This window comes from Vombatus ursinus, unplaced genomic scaffold, assembly GCF_900497805.2.
Source record: "Vombatus ursinus unplaced genomic scaffold, bare-nosed wombat genome assembly UNPS02011572.1, whole genome shotgun sequence".
Taxonomy (NCBI): domain Eukaryota; kingdom Metazoa; phylum Chordata; class Mammalia; order Diprotodontia; family Vombatidae; genus Vombatus; species Vombatus ursinus.
This window is the reverse complement of record NW_020951350.1, coordinates 4850444-4866607: the sequence shown is the minus strand read 5'-3', so window position 1 is coordinate 4866607 and position 16164 is coordinate 4850444. Positions and strand designations below refer to the sequence as shown.

The following is a 16164-nucleotide window of genomic DNA, read 5'->3' as shown; positions in this document are numbered from 1 at the left end:
TCAGGAAAATTAGTCTTCCTTTGCTCTGTATACTATGGTGCCACCTAGCTGTCCCTCTCCAAAGTTTCTTTTTTTGTTGTTGTTTAGTAGTTTCAGTCCTATCCTACTCTTAACAACCAGCTCTGCAGGGGGAAAAAAAAGTGTATGCACACACTTCAAGTTTAACCTGCATTATTAACACTTTCTTGTGTTGTTGTTCAGTCATTTTCAGTTGTATACAATTTTTTGTGACCCCATTTGGGGTTTTCTTGGCAGAGATACTGAAGTGGTTTGCCATTTCCTTCTCCAGCTCATTTTACATATGAGAAAAGTGAGGCAAACAGGGTTAAGTGACTTGCCCAGGATCACACAGCTAGTAAGTGTATGAGTCTGGATCTTCCTGACTTCAAGCCCAGCATGTTATCTACTGAGCCACCTAGCTATCCTCTTCAAAGTTACCAATGATCAAATTGTCATAGCCAATGAATGATTTCTTCTCAGTCTTTATTCTTGATATCTCTGCAACATTTGACACTGTTGACCACCCTCTTTTTTTTTTGGATATTCCCTCTTCTCCAGGTTTTCATGACACTGTTTCCTCCTGATTCTCCTCCTTTCTTTCTGGGGGGGGGCGGTTCTTTCTCAGTTACCTTTTCTGAATCTTCTTCCATGTCTTACCTTCCCAATGTAAGTGTACCCCAAAATTCTGTCCTAGGCCCTTTTCTTTCTACTTTCCAGTTATTTCCTTAGCTTCCTATGGTTTAATTGTCATTTCTATAAAAATGATTCTCAGATTTATATATATGTATACACACATACACACACACACACACACACACACAACCTTAGTCATCTCTCCTGAGCCCCAGTTCTGCATCATTAGAAATTTCCTCTTGAACAATTCTCACAATATCCCATAAGCATCTCAAATCTAACATGACCAAAGCACAACTCTTTTGTTTCTCCTGAAACCCACCCTTCTCCTGAACTTCCCTATTTCTGCTAAAAGTTACACCATCTTTCCAACATCATCCTAGTCACTCATGTTTGCAACCTTGGAGTCATCCATCCAGTTGCCAACTCTTGTCAGCTCTACTTGGACAGCATCTTTAATCCATCCCACTCAAATTGCTATCACCCTGGCTCATTCTCACTGGCACACAATACTTAATCAGTCTCCAATTCTTGTCCTCTCCACCTCTACAATAGCTCTCGTGTCTATTCCCTTCTCACCATTCACACTGCCATCACTCTAGTTCAGGACCCCATCACTTCTCACTTTGGGCTATTATAATAGCCTACTAACTAGTTTCTTAGCCTCAAATCTCTCCCCTCCATTATCCCTCCTCCATAAACTGCCAAAGTGATATTTCTAAAACACAGGTCTGGCCATGCCACTCCCTTGCTCTAATGCTCCACATTGCCTTTAGGGTAAAATAAAAACTCCTCTGTTTTGCATTTAAAGTGTTTCACAATATGGATCCTGCCTACCTTTCCAGACTCATTATCCCTTGTTCCTCTTCATGCACGCTATGTGTGCCAGCCAAATTGGACTTTGCTGTTTTTCATTCACAGGATTCCATCTCCCTTCTTGCCCTTAAACAGTCTGTCTCCCATGCCTGGAATGAATGAATTTTTACTCCCATCTCTTTGAATACCTAGCTCCCTTCAAAGCTCAGTTCAAGTGTCCCTTCCCACTTGAGGTCTTTACTGATTCCCCCTGATCTGCCAGCGCTCCCTGAAATTATTTTTCATTTACTGTATATATATTTTATATTCACTTTCATGTGTACATGCTATCTCCTCCATTGGAATGTAAGTGTCCTGGAAGCTTAAACAGGGAGAGACTATTTCATTTTCACTTTGTATCCTCAGGACCTAGTACAGTGCACATAATACAGCCTGACCCAGAGTAGGTGATTAGTAAATGCTTGTTGAAATTGCTTGATTGATTCACAAAAGGCAAAGCATTCAGGCATTCAAAATGCCACCCATTATGGAGGATGCCTGGAAACAACAACCTTGTACTATCAGTGTTGTCAAACCATTTTTATTTGAAAAGGAACATTTAACTTCAGGGTGGGTTATGTGTTAGATTTGAGGTCTTAATAATGATTATTATCTTCCTGACATATGATACTTTGTTGAAAACAATACTATTCCTAGAAGTCCTGTTCCACCCCTTTTTCTGCCCTGAATCCCCTCCCCCTGCTCCAAAGTGTCCTCAGAAAAAAAAAAAGGGCTGAGTGGTGAAAGCAAAGAGATGTCCTGAGGGCTGTTTCAACAGGGTAGTTTTTACCTGGACCCAAGATAAATTGAATTATCTACCCTGGGACATTAGCTATTCTATATGCTGTGGCTTTGAAGGGGAATGTAGAATAGGTTTACTATTTAAAAAACATTTGTACTGGGAAGAGACAGCAATTCTGCTATTGTCTTGATATTAAAAAAGAAAAGAAGTTCTCATCTATAATGCTTACAAGACTAAAAAAAACCGTTTGCTAGAAGTGCTTTAAAAAGAAGTACACGACCTAATATGTGATGAATCTCATTTCTACTTGCTCTCAAGATAGTAAAAAAAACCCCAAAACGTAACTATATTATTTCATAATAGCAAAACCTTTTAGTAAATAGCTTAGGCAAATAGATTTGTTTGCTGTTTATTCTCCACTTTTGTAGATGTCCCTTTCTGTTACAGAAGTAAAGTTGATGTATAAAGTCTTGCAGTCATGTTTTTTTTTTTAAATGGCTAAGGCTAATGTGCCTGATTTGGACTCTACCACTGGGTTTGGGACATGATGTAATGTGCTTAATACAGATACTCCACATACCAGTTCTTCTGGGGCCCATCTAAGGGATTCCTTTGGGGGGAAAAGGCACTATCTTAAAGTCATTAGGCAGGAAGAACATTTTTTTTCCTCCTGAAAATGCTTGAGAATTGCTTATGATGAAGAGAGGTAGGGATATCTCATAGCTTTTATATGCTAAAATGAGCCCGTGGTTACTTTATTAAGCCCAGTAACAGACAAGACAAGCCACTTTTGTTCTAGCCAAGCATGGCCTTCCTTCAGGGTTCTCTGGTATCTGACTATAAAATCAAATAACCCTGAGCTTAGGTCTGCTCCAGCAGGGCCTGCAGACTGAAACAGAAATGAGGGCAAAGCTGAGGCCTAGAGTTGTTGCTGATCTGTTATTTAGCCCATGGCCCCATCAGAGATATTGTGCACAAGGTATCAGCAACGCTGAGGACTGGGAGGGAAATGGGATGTTGGCTTTCCAAACGTGATTCTGGGAAAGTCATTTATCCACCCCCAGCTCAATTTCCTCAGCTGTGAAAAGTAAATCAAAGCACAGACCTCATCCTCCTCACAGCCTCCCAACAAGTAGCTACAATCTTTTTTTTTTCTTTTTCCAAAATTGTAAGTTACTTTGCAATGCTGAAAATTCTAAATAACTGGAAGCCAGCACACACTTCACATTCCCTCAACCCACAATGACAATTTCCTCCTAAAGAGATTGGCACTTGTAAAGAAATGGCACTGTTTCAACATAGAGAATCTACAAGGTCAGCCATGGAGAGACCACTAACTCGAGTTTGGCTTTGGGATGCACCCTTTGTAAAAGGATTATCTGTACAAGCCTCTACTAAAAGTTGGGGAATGAGGAGGAGACAAGGAAAGGACAAATATAGGGAATGGTGTTTAACGGAGAAAACAGCTGATGTTCTTTTTGGCATTTAAAAAGGCACTGGTTTTTGTCACAGGCTTCTCTAAGTGCTACTAGGGTTAATGGGAAAAAGGCTATTTGTGAAGAGAGGTGTCTGTCCAGTTCCCTGGGGCATAGTTCCATGTATTGTCCTAGAATTTGTCACTAGATGGTTCCACTGACATGGACCATGGGTCACTCAGAAGCAAGGAGAAAGCGTCTCCTTCAGGTACTCTTTGCCTTTAGGTAATTACCAATGCTGTAGTTTCTATGTGGTCTGAGAATCTTGCTTGAGACAGAACTTTCCCCAAAGGAATTCCCTTGGTAAAAAGAAGAAAAGAATTTTTGAGGAAATTTAGCAGAGCAATTTTGTAAAAAGTAGGTGGGTTATTTCCATAATCCTCCCCTTCCCTAGAGTGCCCAGATCGATTTGTTAAGATATTTAGGGTACACAAATATCAGGGGCAAATCAATCTTATACTAGGCCATCCTTGGTCCTCTACCCACTGTGACTAATCTATGTGTCAGACCAGAACTGGTGCAACATAGGAAAGAGTGAAATCAGCAAATGATCAGAGTTTTAGAGTTGGGGGTAGGATGGGGTGAAGTAGGAAGGGGGATCCTTTAGATGCCACCTAGTCTAATCCCCTCATTTTACATTTGAGGAAACTGAGACCCAGAGAGATTAAGTGACTTGACCAGAGTCCCAAAGGTAGAAAGTAGTAAGCAGGTTCTCTAACTCCAAATCCATCATATTTTCCACCGTCTCACACTGCCTCCCAAATGTTTACACTGTTAATGTCAAGACAGTGGATACAATGATATGACTGTTAATGCCGAGGCATTTCAAACACTAGCCTTCTTTCTGGCCACTTCTTTCCCGACATTTAGGCCATCCCCAAAGCCTGTGCAGTCAAGTAGACTTACTGTGCCTGCAAATTGCATTGTTTTTTTCTTCCGCCAGGTGGCACTAAAATACTGCATTTCTGAGGAATAGCCATGATTGGTCCCTTCATGGATGATCGAAGTTAGGAGCATTCCCCTTCCAGGCACCTCAAATAAAACAAAGAGCAATGATAGCATTCACCACCATTTATTCTGAGGTCATACTGTCCAGGACTTTTAGAGGTCATCGATGCAGTGAGCTCTGAAATGACCATAACTCCTTTCTGTGGCAAAGCTGTAGATTTCATTTAGTTGTTCTCTGCAGGTCTGGGTTGAATGAGGCAGCAAAAATGGCACAGGGTGGTGATTCTGTGTCTCAGGGTCTGAGAGGGAACTTTTGGGCCTTTTGGGCTCTTCAGAGCTTAGAACCTATGAAAGTGTAATAAGTAGAAGTGTAGTGGAAAGAGTGTTAGATTTCAGGTCGTCGGACCTGGATTCAAATCCTGGATCTGCCACTTTCTACCTGTGGGACCCTGGGCAAGATCCTTTACTTCTCTAGAACCTATTTTCCTCATCCATAAAATGAGGGGGTTAGACTAGATGACCTATAAAGTTCCTTCTAACTAAAAATCTATGACTTATAACTAAATCTAAATAAACCAGGACCATTTCTCAACCTGGATATCAGTCAATCAATTGATAAACACTTATCATGTGCTACTATGTGCCAGGCACTGTGCTACATGCTGGAGAAACAAAAAGAGGCAAAAGACAGTCTCTGCCCTCAAGGAGCTTACAAGCTAATGGATATGCCCTGAACCACCAAAACGCAGTTGGGACTTTTGATTTGACAATTATTGGAAGAAATTATGCTTTCACTGGAGCATATGAAATATTCCAGGAAAGTACAAACTGATAATCATGATAAGACTCAGGCCACACAGTATATGACAGCAGTGTAATGGTCGGCTGGAACATGCCAAGCCCAAGGCAGACTCTGATTTGGTTTCCTCTTTGAACAAGTTCCAGGAAGCTACTCTTGGCTTGAGGACTAAACAGATCTTATTGCTTTCAGCTAAACCCTAGCCTCCTTTCTATTCCTGAACATAATCTTACCCTTCCCATCAGAGGTGAAAGCCTTCTCCTGCCTCATTTGCTAGGTGAAACTCCTAATTCTAGTTCTCTGTTTCCATATACATGACAGGGTCTACCAAAGTAAGGTCCTCTATTTATGTGAGAGGCTCCTTCTAAGAGGATCCAGTCCCCTAAAAGCAAATGGTTATGGGGTACAGCATGACTGCATGAAAGCAGATCAGACCAGTCAGCCTTCGACAGTCACAGGATTTGTTTTTACCCAAAAGTCCATTAGAAAAATGGGGGGAGGTGAGGGAAAGCTAGAAGGATCACTCAATGTCCTTAGCTCGGTTGCTTGGAGTCTGCTTCTCAGGGCCTCTGGCTTAGGAGGCGGGAGGCAGAATGCTGAACCAGGCTGGATGTTGGTGCTTGTGTCATGTGTCAGTCTCTTTAAAACAGTGTCACTGAATCAGCTGTCAGCCGGCCCCGCCCTGGGAAAGAGCTTCTCAGGGAGCTGGCCAGAAAGAAGCCAGCAGAGGGAGAGAAAAAAAATGGAGGAAAGAAGATTGCCTGTTGGGAAAAGTAAATGTTATCACACTGTGTTCCCAGGACTGGACATGGTAATAAGAAGGCTTTGTGCAGGTACTTTGGGTCAAGACTTCTAGAGATGGAACAGGACAGTAGACTAGGAGAAAAAAAGAGAAGTGACCATAGGAGGATTTGTGTTTGTATAGATTCTATGCAGAAACTTGTTTGAGGGGAGTATACCCTCTTCTTTAAAAATTTTTTTTTATTATGAACTATCTCAGAATAAAACAAAAAAATCAGAAGTAAATAAAATATATGAAGTAAATCTCCAAAAAAACTCTCAATAAGATGATTTATTTTTATTTTAAATAAAATTAATATAAATTTTAGCAAGATAATAATAACAATTTATTTGTTCTATGATCCTTTCTGAAATTGTTTTTTTTTTTTTTCTTTCTTTTTTGGTAAGGCAATTGGGGTTAAGTGACTTGCCCAGAGTCACACAGCTGGGGAGTATTATGTGTCTGAGGTCACATTTGAACTCAGGTCTTCTTGACTCCAGTGCCAGATCTCTATTCACTGCACCACCTACCTGCTCCCCTGAATTTGTATACTTATGGAGTTTTGCTTTCTTTTTTTTTTTTCAATGTGCTTCTCCTCAGTGTTTATACTGTTTTCTCCCTACCAATCTTGCTTTGTATCATTTTATATAAACACTCCATATTTCTTGAAATTCCTCATATTTGCCATTTTTGTGGCATAAGAGTATTCAAAAGAATATATTTTCATTTATCTAGACAGCCCCCAAACATTAGACATATAGGCTGTTTCCAATTGTTCACTGTTATAAATAAAAGAGCTGTGAATTATGTATATGTCATAAATGGAGATCTGGGTTTCGTAAAGCTTGCCCTGTCTGCTAAGAAGACTGTGAGAATTAGACATAGAACAAGGAATTTGAGAATATGAATCCTTCAGAGTAGATTTTTGTGTAGCATCCCAATCTGTTCCTGGTCAGGAAGAGTTTTAATGTTTCAGGTATCTATGATTCTCTCAAAGTCTGTTCCCAAATAGGGTATTTTCTTTTCCCATCTTTTTCTCTCTTTTTAAGGAATCACAAGGAATTCTCTTTTTGGAGTCAGTAATCCTTTGGAACGAAAGGAGTCATGGTTATTTTGAAACATGTAACGGGGAAAGAAATCACTGTGGCAGATAAATGTTCCCAGTGTGGCATGTGCCAGGGATTCTGGCTCTAAACAGGAAAAAATTCTTGGCCCAACTGGAAGTGAACCTTTTGAAATTAAACATCTAGATGTTGCACCTTTGAGGGAAGGGGGTATGGGAAACAGGAGAGAATAGTCAGAAAGTCAACAGGGCTCCAGTGTTCACACCTCAGAGCTGAGAGAGGAAAGCTGATGTGTAAGGGACCAACAGGGGTGAGGGTAAAGCAGTAATTGGAATATGATATAGGGCCAGATGGCCAGAATGAGGAGGTATAGATAAGAATTATGGAAGGTAAAGACTATGTATTTTGAACCCCACTCTTTTAACACTGGGCTGGTTATGTCTCTATATCTGGGCTGTACTGGGGTGGGGGGAGAGATCTTGGAATCTTGGAGGGATCTCAGGATCATAGATTTACTAATGAAAGGAACCTTTGAGGTAATCTAGTCCAACATACTAATTTTACAGATGAAGAAACCGGCCAGGATAGTTAAGGGACTTAGCCAGGGTTAAAAATAGTAAGGGTTGGTGAGTCAGGGACTGAATTTACCTCCTCTTAACTCCAAATCCAACTCACACTCTTTGTACTTTAGCATACTTCTTCCTTTCATGATGATGAGATACAGCTGGTTTGAGTTCATCCCCAGACAAAGCTAGGGTTTGAGTACCAGATCAGAGAAGAGGGGAGTGAATGTCCATTCACCTTAGTCTCTTAAATGTTGATCTCTTAGCTAATAATGAAGCTTGTGACATGGGTCCAATGCATTACCCTAGAAATTATTGCGGCAGAAAGTCATTTTACTCTACTGGTTTCTAAAATCCATGATACCATGGCCAAGTATGAGGAAATAAGATAATTTTTTAAAATTAAATTTTATTTCTTAATGTGAATGGAAAGGGGTCTACTTGGCTCTGGGCCATTAGCCTGTTCCATTTTATTTTCCTCTTACCAGTTTTTTTCCTCCTTTTCTTTCTCTCTCAGTCCATATTTCTATTCTTTCTCCTCCATTACCCAAAAACAGAGGAATATTTTTCTTAAAATACAGTTTCACTGGGCTGCTTCATGTTCATTTTTTTTTTGAGAAAAACGTTTAGGCTGGATTTTTCCACATCATGGGATTTATTAAATCAGAGCTGCAGGGAATCAAGAGGCAATTTATACCAAAATAAACAGCCACAGCTCTTCTCTCCTCTAAAGTGGTTAAGGTGAGGCACCATACAATGTACCCCCATTCTCTGACATCCCATTGAAGTGCCCCCCCAAAGGCACAGTGTTTTGGTTTTTTCAATGAAAGAAGTACTAGGAATGGCAAATCATATGTAAATTTCAATGCAAATGAATATTATTTTCAATTCAATAGAAAACAAAAGGTTTGCAAAAAAAATTACTCAAATAGGATCCATTTAGATCCCTAGTGTGGTATTCCAAAGCTAACCTTTTGTCCTTATTTTCATGTCCTAGTGTTTTCTCCCACCTCCATATCTTGTCCCATAATAGTAAGTAGCTGTATAGTTAGCCAAGGTAACCAAACTTGTCTTCTTGAGGTTCAAGTGAAACTAAATCCTAGTGTCATTTTCAGAAATAGCAGCTGGGGCCAGGGACTGAGGGCACCATTAGAAAGGGGTTGTTAGATTTTCTGACCCCTAGCATCCCTTCTCTTGCTCTAGCTGGGAGGCAGAGGTCCCTGTGTGCTGTAAACTCCCTTTCTGGGTCCCCTTGCCAGAGCATGTGATGCTGCCAGAGTGAGCAGATCTAGAGTTATGATTCAACTGGAATGTTCCCCATAGAGCTGCCCACACAGAACACCCAAGAAAGGAAAATGTGTAGGAGCAGGGATGTCCCCAGGCTCTTCCTGAGACTCAGAAATCCAAGGCAGTCCCTGTCCTTTTGGGGAACACTAATTATACAAGACATAGTTTGGTGAGTTCACAGCACTCGAGTATCGCTACTACAGGCCCCTTCTTGCTCTCCAGTACTCAACCCCATCCCTTATCTTGTTTTCTTGTGCATTGGGTTGCTTCTCCCTCCCTATTCCCAGAGCATTTTCCCTTTCTCTCAACGCTACGCTTTTCTTCATCACATGACACAGTTCCCAGGTCTACATTCTCACATGAATTTTGAGCATGCTCAAAGACTTTCTACTTAGGGAACCTTAGTATTCAGAGAGTGAATCACTCTACCATTATGCTCAGACCTTAGACCAAGTGATTTCGGGGGCTAAAACCTTCGAAAACTATAGATTCGCTATTCCAATTATTGTCCTTTTCTCAGCACCTTTTCTTAAAAAGCACAGAAAACTTCACATTTAATTAGTTCCTTCACACATTCCACTCCCCCCAAAGTGAGTATCCCTTATATCCAGGTGGCTCTATATTTCCTGAGGAAGATAAGAAAGTAGTTCCCTTTCCCTGGCTAGACTGGATTAAGAGGCTTCCTTTTTCTGGGGGTCTATGATCACTTCTTAGGAAGTGAGTTAGGATTAAGGGATACCTGGGGCATTTCTGGGATTCCCTGTCATTCTACTGCTTAATCTGGGGATTTGAGAATCAAGGCTGCTGTGTCAGCTCCATGATGAGTCAAGAGTCCTGATTAGCCAGATGTTCTAAGGCCAGTGTTCAGAGGAAGATCCTTGGTGCTCGGGAGATGACTGGTTTTACTGATGGGCTTTCTGCCCATTGGGCTGTTCTTGGCTCGGATCTCAGAGGACTTCCTCTGGTGTTATGTGACACCTTCCAAGGTCTTGTGACTTCCCCAGGGTGCTCAGGGCATTGTGATAATAGAAAGAATCACCAACTGATTCAAATAAAGGTTAAATGGCTTAACCAGTGTCACAAAGCCATCCAGCAGAGGATATATATTTAAACAAGTTAGTAGTAGTAGAAAATCCTAAAAGTAAGATCCTAGAATTTTGGCTCTAGGGAAGTTTTCCAATTTTCTCTTCAGAAGCATCATACTAGTGTACTATTTCCTCCACTGATTTGGCAATAACATAAGGGGAAACCGTAATGGAAACTACAAGAGGAAATAGCCTTCTTTGAGGCCCTCATCCTTCAGAGAGCTGGTGTCTTCTCCACCTAAGCTGGGGGGAATGATTGAAAGCTGAACTTTTTTTTTTTAATGTTTATAGATTTATCCTTAGACTCTTTGATTTCTAAATCAGCAGTTCTTCCTAGCCTTCATTTTCTTTTTCATGTCAAGTATTAAAGATTTCCACCTATTTTCTCAAATTTGCTTATTCTTTATCTTATTCTTAAATGAGAATGCTGAATATTCCTGAACTTAAAAAGTCCTTAATATCTTATTCATTGTATTTGGGGGTTTTCGGTTTTCTCCTGGAGAAAAAATTAATTTAGTCATAACTCAACTTTATATATTGTCCACCTGCTACTTCTACAACACAAGCCTGGATAGTAAAATTTGGTGTATGTTGTCTTAATTTCTACTGCATGGGGAAGGAGAGATCATCAAGAAAATCTTTAACCATCATGTGGAACACCTTGCAAGTCCAATGCTTTGCCCTCAAGGTTCAATTGTTATCTTTTATCCACTGCGTAATCCATTTCATTATCTGAGCTAAATTATTCTCTAGATCTTCTGGTACATTGCTGGACAGCCGGTGTACTATTTCATGGTTGTAGGAGGCCATGGCTTCTTCATAAAGAATCTGGAAAATTTTACACTGAATATTGTCCTGTAGTTTCTTTACACTGTATCCCCTCTTTTCAAGTGTTGTATGTAATACAGAATTATCTGTTTGAAGCACAAAAAACCATATGAAACCATCATTTAGGGAAGAAGTCACAGCCATGGTAATCAACAATAACTCTACCTTCTTTTTTTGTTTGTTTTTTTTTTGTTGTTGTTGTTGTTTTTTGGCTAGGCAATGGGGTTAAGTGACTTGCCCAGGATCACACAGCTAGTAAGTGTCATGTGTCTGAGGTCGGATTTGAACTCAGGTCCTCCTGAATCCACGGTCAGTGCCCTATCCGCTGCGACACCTAGCTGCCCCAATAACTCTACCTTCTTTCATTTTATTTTCTAACTCATCAACTACTCTGTCTTCATCCAAAATGTGACATTCATATTCTTCATCAAAGCCACCCTATAACTGTCCTTGTGCTAAATTATTCACCTTAATGTATGTCAGTCCTGTTCTTGATGCAAGTTCTTTACCTAGCGTGGTCTTTCCAACCGCTGGTGTACCTGTGAGCCGAACATTGGGCAGCCTCATGGTCACAGTGGTGCTGGCTCCGCCCTGGGTCACCTGCTCTCCACAAGGGAGCAGCAGGCCAGCTGAACTGTTTTTCCATAACGTCTCATTGGCTTCTCTGTTTACCCTAGTGTCCCTTGCCCAGGCTCAGACACCTAGGAAGGGCCAAAGAGAAGGATAGAAAGTAGACCTGCCTCTCACTACAGAGAAAAGTGCCTGTCCCTTGGGCCACATTGCTCCCTGCCCCTCTGTCCCTGACCCTGTCCCCCCAATCCTAGCACCTGCCCAGGATGTGCTACATATACTCTGATAAATCTTCTAAGACTAAAGTGCTTTGAGGGTTCGGTTTCAATGCCAACAAATTAAAGCCCACCTACATGAATGAACCATTAAAGGGTGACCAGATATAGACAGTGTTTCTATATCACCTTTTCTTGTGGAGACCTGAAAGCTCAGGGATGTTTCTCCAGAGGGAAACAGAGTTTGTAAGATGCTGAGAAGGGAGACTGCCATAATCCTATCTAGGATACAGAGAGAAAAGGAAAGCTACAGTGCCCCAAATACACTTTGGGGCAGGAAGCCATGCTGTATGATAAAAAAGGTATGAGATCTGTATGTTTGCTTAGAGAAGTGGTCTCCAAAATGAGGGCTACCATGGGGGGAATCATGGTTTGCCTACAAGGGGTGAGTGATCACCCACCCCATCAAAAGCAATCTTGGGATCTGTCTGTAACACACTTATATCTACACCCCTCCCAACATTCCTTCGCTCTGTCCCTCCTTCCAGTTTGCAAGCTCCCAACCTATTCCTTCCTAAGCTAGGCTTTAGTCTCTTAGGGCAGTTGTAACATAATTGCTATCTGGCAGATTCCACAGCCTTCCCCTCAGCTATCCCATATCTCCCAGGTCATCTGGTACTGCAGATGATGGGCTCTAGGCTCCAAGGTAATAGACTGGTAAGAACTCCTTTCTCCTGCCTCAGCCCCATGTTGTTTTGGGGGAACAGGATGGGTTGCTGCAGATGTCAGATCTCATTCCATTATTTCCCCTGCCCCCCAGCTACCCCTCTTGGGAGTTTTACTATTACAGTCTGGGCATTAGCATCCTTCTAGTCATCCAGGTTCACAATTTTGGCTTCATCTTCAACTGCTCACATTCCCTCACTCCCCATATCCAATAAGCTGTCAAATCTTGTCATTTCTAATTCATCTAATGTCATCTCTCCCATCTGACCCATGTTTCTACTCACACAGCAACCACCCCAGTTCAGGCCCTCATTACCTTTCACTTCGACTATCGCAATAACCTCCTAATTAGTTTTCTTGCAGCGAATCTCTCCCTACTCCAATCTATCCTTCACACAGCTGCCAGTGATTTTTCCTAAAGTTCCTAAAGTCTGACCATGTCACTTTTCTACTTAATAAATTCCAGTAGTTTCCTATTTACTCTAGGACAAAATATCATTTGATCTTTATTTCAACCTTTTAATTTCTATTTTTGTGAAAATTTTAGAATGTATTTTATTAGTATAGTAGCATATTCATATAATTTATAAATAAGTAGATATACACATATTATTAGGGGTTTGAACTCAAAAACTGTTCACTGCTGGGGGGGGGGGGAGCCGCGAAAGTATACTTTGGAGACTACTGTCATAGGGGATTATCTTCTTTTCCTTTCCCCAAGTTGAGTTTTGGCATTCCTGACCACCATGCAGGTGTTGGAGGTACCTGGAGCCACTGATGCTATGGCCTGAGGTGCTATTGGCTGGTGAACAAGACTTCCAAAGACCAGTGCTATGAATGGAGGAGATTTGGATTCTGGAGCTGGAACAGAGACAGAAGTCATGACAAGAGATGTTCCTGAGAACCAAGCCTGCCAACTACTGTGAATCTAACTGGGTTGGTAAGATGAGGAAAGACTGAGTTCCAACATTCTCCCCTGCTTTCCCTTGTTATAACACCCTTCCTTTATTCCCTTCAATGAGCAGGATGGTTTGGAGATTTTCCCCTGCTACCCCTGAAGATCTGGAAGGGCAACTGGGAGGATAGCTAGAAGTAGATAGTACCATATAGGAGGCATGTATCGTTTCCTTTCATATTTGCTATGTTCGCTAAACTACAACATGCAAAATATCTAAATCTTGTAGATGTGGAGGAGTCACGACCAGAGAAAAGAAAGCCCAGACAAGATGGAGGCTCTAGAGCTACATATGCCCTTTCAAACTCAGTGTTTTAATAATCTGAATGGTGTTCTATTTCATCCTTTAACTTAATTCTGGACCCAGTCAGCACTGCTCTTTGAAGCTACTGGCTCTGTAACTGGAGGGAGTAGCAGTCTAGTTATGTGAAGGCTAAGTACTGTCAGCGACCTTTTAGGAAGGTGAGACTACCTATATGCCAGAGAGACTCTGATGAGACCACAAAGATGCTAGCTCAAGTTGAGTATCCCCTGGTCTGTAACTTAGATATTTCACACCCTCAATGGATAATTAACACTGAGACATGCTGTCTTTCTGCAGAATTAAGTTGGGCACATTTTATTTAATGGTTGGAGTTATTTGGTTTTTTGCTTTTTGGTGAGGCAATTGGGGTTAAGTGACTTGCCCAAGGTCACACAGCGGTCGAATTTGAACTCAGGTCCTCCTGACTCCAAGGCCAGAGCTCTGTCCACTGCACCACCTAGCTGCCCCTTTTCTGCAGAATTAAAGAAAGTAACACTGGAACCACATGACTCAAAGGTCCTAGGGGAAGGAATTACAAGGATTATAGGTATCACACAAAGATTTGAATAAGAATAGCAACACATCCCATCCTGATCTACCACTCAACCTCAGCTCTGTCTCTCTTCTGTTTCCTTCTTCCAGACCCATTTGTCTTTAGGTTACCCTCCCTCTCTACTCCAAAGAGGCTCCAGGGGATAGAAAGAGGAAATGGAAGTTCAACTGGGTCTTGTTTTCTCCTCCCCCCCCATTCCCTTGATTATCTTTGAGGTTTCTGACCGGGGCATTTGTTCCATGAGGATAAGGGAATATCAACAACAACAATAGTATTTCACATTTATACACCATGTTAAATTATGATTTACAAAGATCTGTCCCTCCAACCTATGGAACACAGGTAGCACAAGTAGTTTTACCCGCATTCTACAAGAGAGGAATCTGAGGCTTAGAGAAAGTAAGTGACTTGGCCAAGGTCTCACAGCTAGTAAAATGGAAAAGCTGGGATGAAAACCCAGACCTTCTGTAGATCTTTGTATCTTTCAATTTTGATATTTTTTACTAATACATTTCTGTGCTTTCTTCATTGCACCAAGCTGCCTCTCATAGGTCCCACTGCTGATTGCCTGAGTCCTCACAGCCTCAGTTGTCACATAAAAGTACATTTTTAGGGCCTTGTCTATTAGATGTCCTTAGCACTAAGCTTGAAGCTCAGGAGTTAATGTGTTCCTGCTTACTAGCATCACACATTTTTATGAGGATAATAGAAAGAAAAGCAAAATAGTGAGGTTGTAGCTATGGTACTGCTCCTGGGTTCTGGGCATATCTTGCCAGACTAGAAGCTCCCCACTGTGCCTTGATGTTTTGTGATGTTGCAGTGGGTAGTGACTGCAGTGGACAAGCCAGGAAAACAAGGCCCTGGAAACTCTCCTTTCCCAACCCTACCGGAGAAGTACAGGGTACCTGAGGAGACAGCATCTTTCTCGAAGGATTATTGTTTTTGTTTTTGCTTCTTAATAGTATTTTATTTTTTCCCCAATCACATATAAAGATAGTTTTCGACATTCATTTTTGTAAAATTTTGAGTTTCGATTTTTTTCTCCCTCCCTTCCTTCCCTCCCCCCTGCCCAAGATGGCATGCAATCTGATACAGTTTATACATGTACAATCATGTTAAACATATTGCCACATTAGTCCTGTTGTGAAGGAAGATTCAGAACAAAAGGGGGAACCACAAGAAAGAAAAAACAAAAAAAATGAAAATAGTATGCTTCAATCTGCATTCAGACTCCATAGTTCTCTCTCTGGATGTGGATAGCATTTTCCATCATAAGTCTTTAGGAATTGTCTTGGATCATTGTATTGCTGAGAAGAGCTGAGTCTGTCTTATCATAGGTAATCATGGCATAATGTTGCCATTGCTGTGTACAATGTTCTCCCTCCCCAAGTTATTGTGAGGCTCAAATGAGATAATAAGGGGCTGGCACAGTGGCTGGCACATGGTGGTACCAGGGAAGGGAAGCTGTAGTTTAGTGAACATAGCATGAGCACGTGTCTATTCTTTTCCCTTCCACAACCCTGCCCTATACCTTCCCCCACCTGCCACAAATCTACTGTTAGATGGGGTGAGTGGTACCTGACATGGACTCCCATGGAGGGCTACTGAAGGTACCAAACAGAACTGCCTGAAGCTAGAGGTGCAACCTTTTCAGTCCAAAGAACCAAGTCTATCCTTCTTGGTTGTTGCTGCTGTTCCCTCAGAGTTGGGGGACCAGGGTATGCATATCTGAGGGATTAACCAATCAGGATAAAAGGCCTGTGGGCTAATATGGTGTCCCT

At 41.4% G+C, this 16164-nt stretch overlaps 1 pseudogene; it reads right to left on the bottom strand.

The window, feature by feature from the left end:
• Window positions 1-10922: 10922 nt before the first annotated feature.
• LOC114039020 lies at window positions 10923-11627 on the bottom strand (annotated as a pseudogene).
• Between the last annotated feature and the right edge of the window lie 4537 nt (window positions 11628-16164).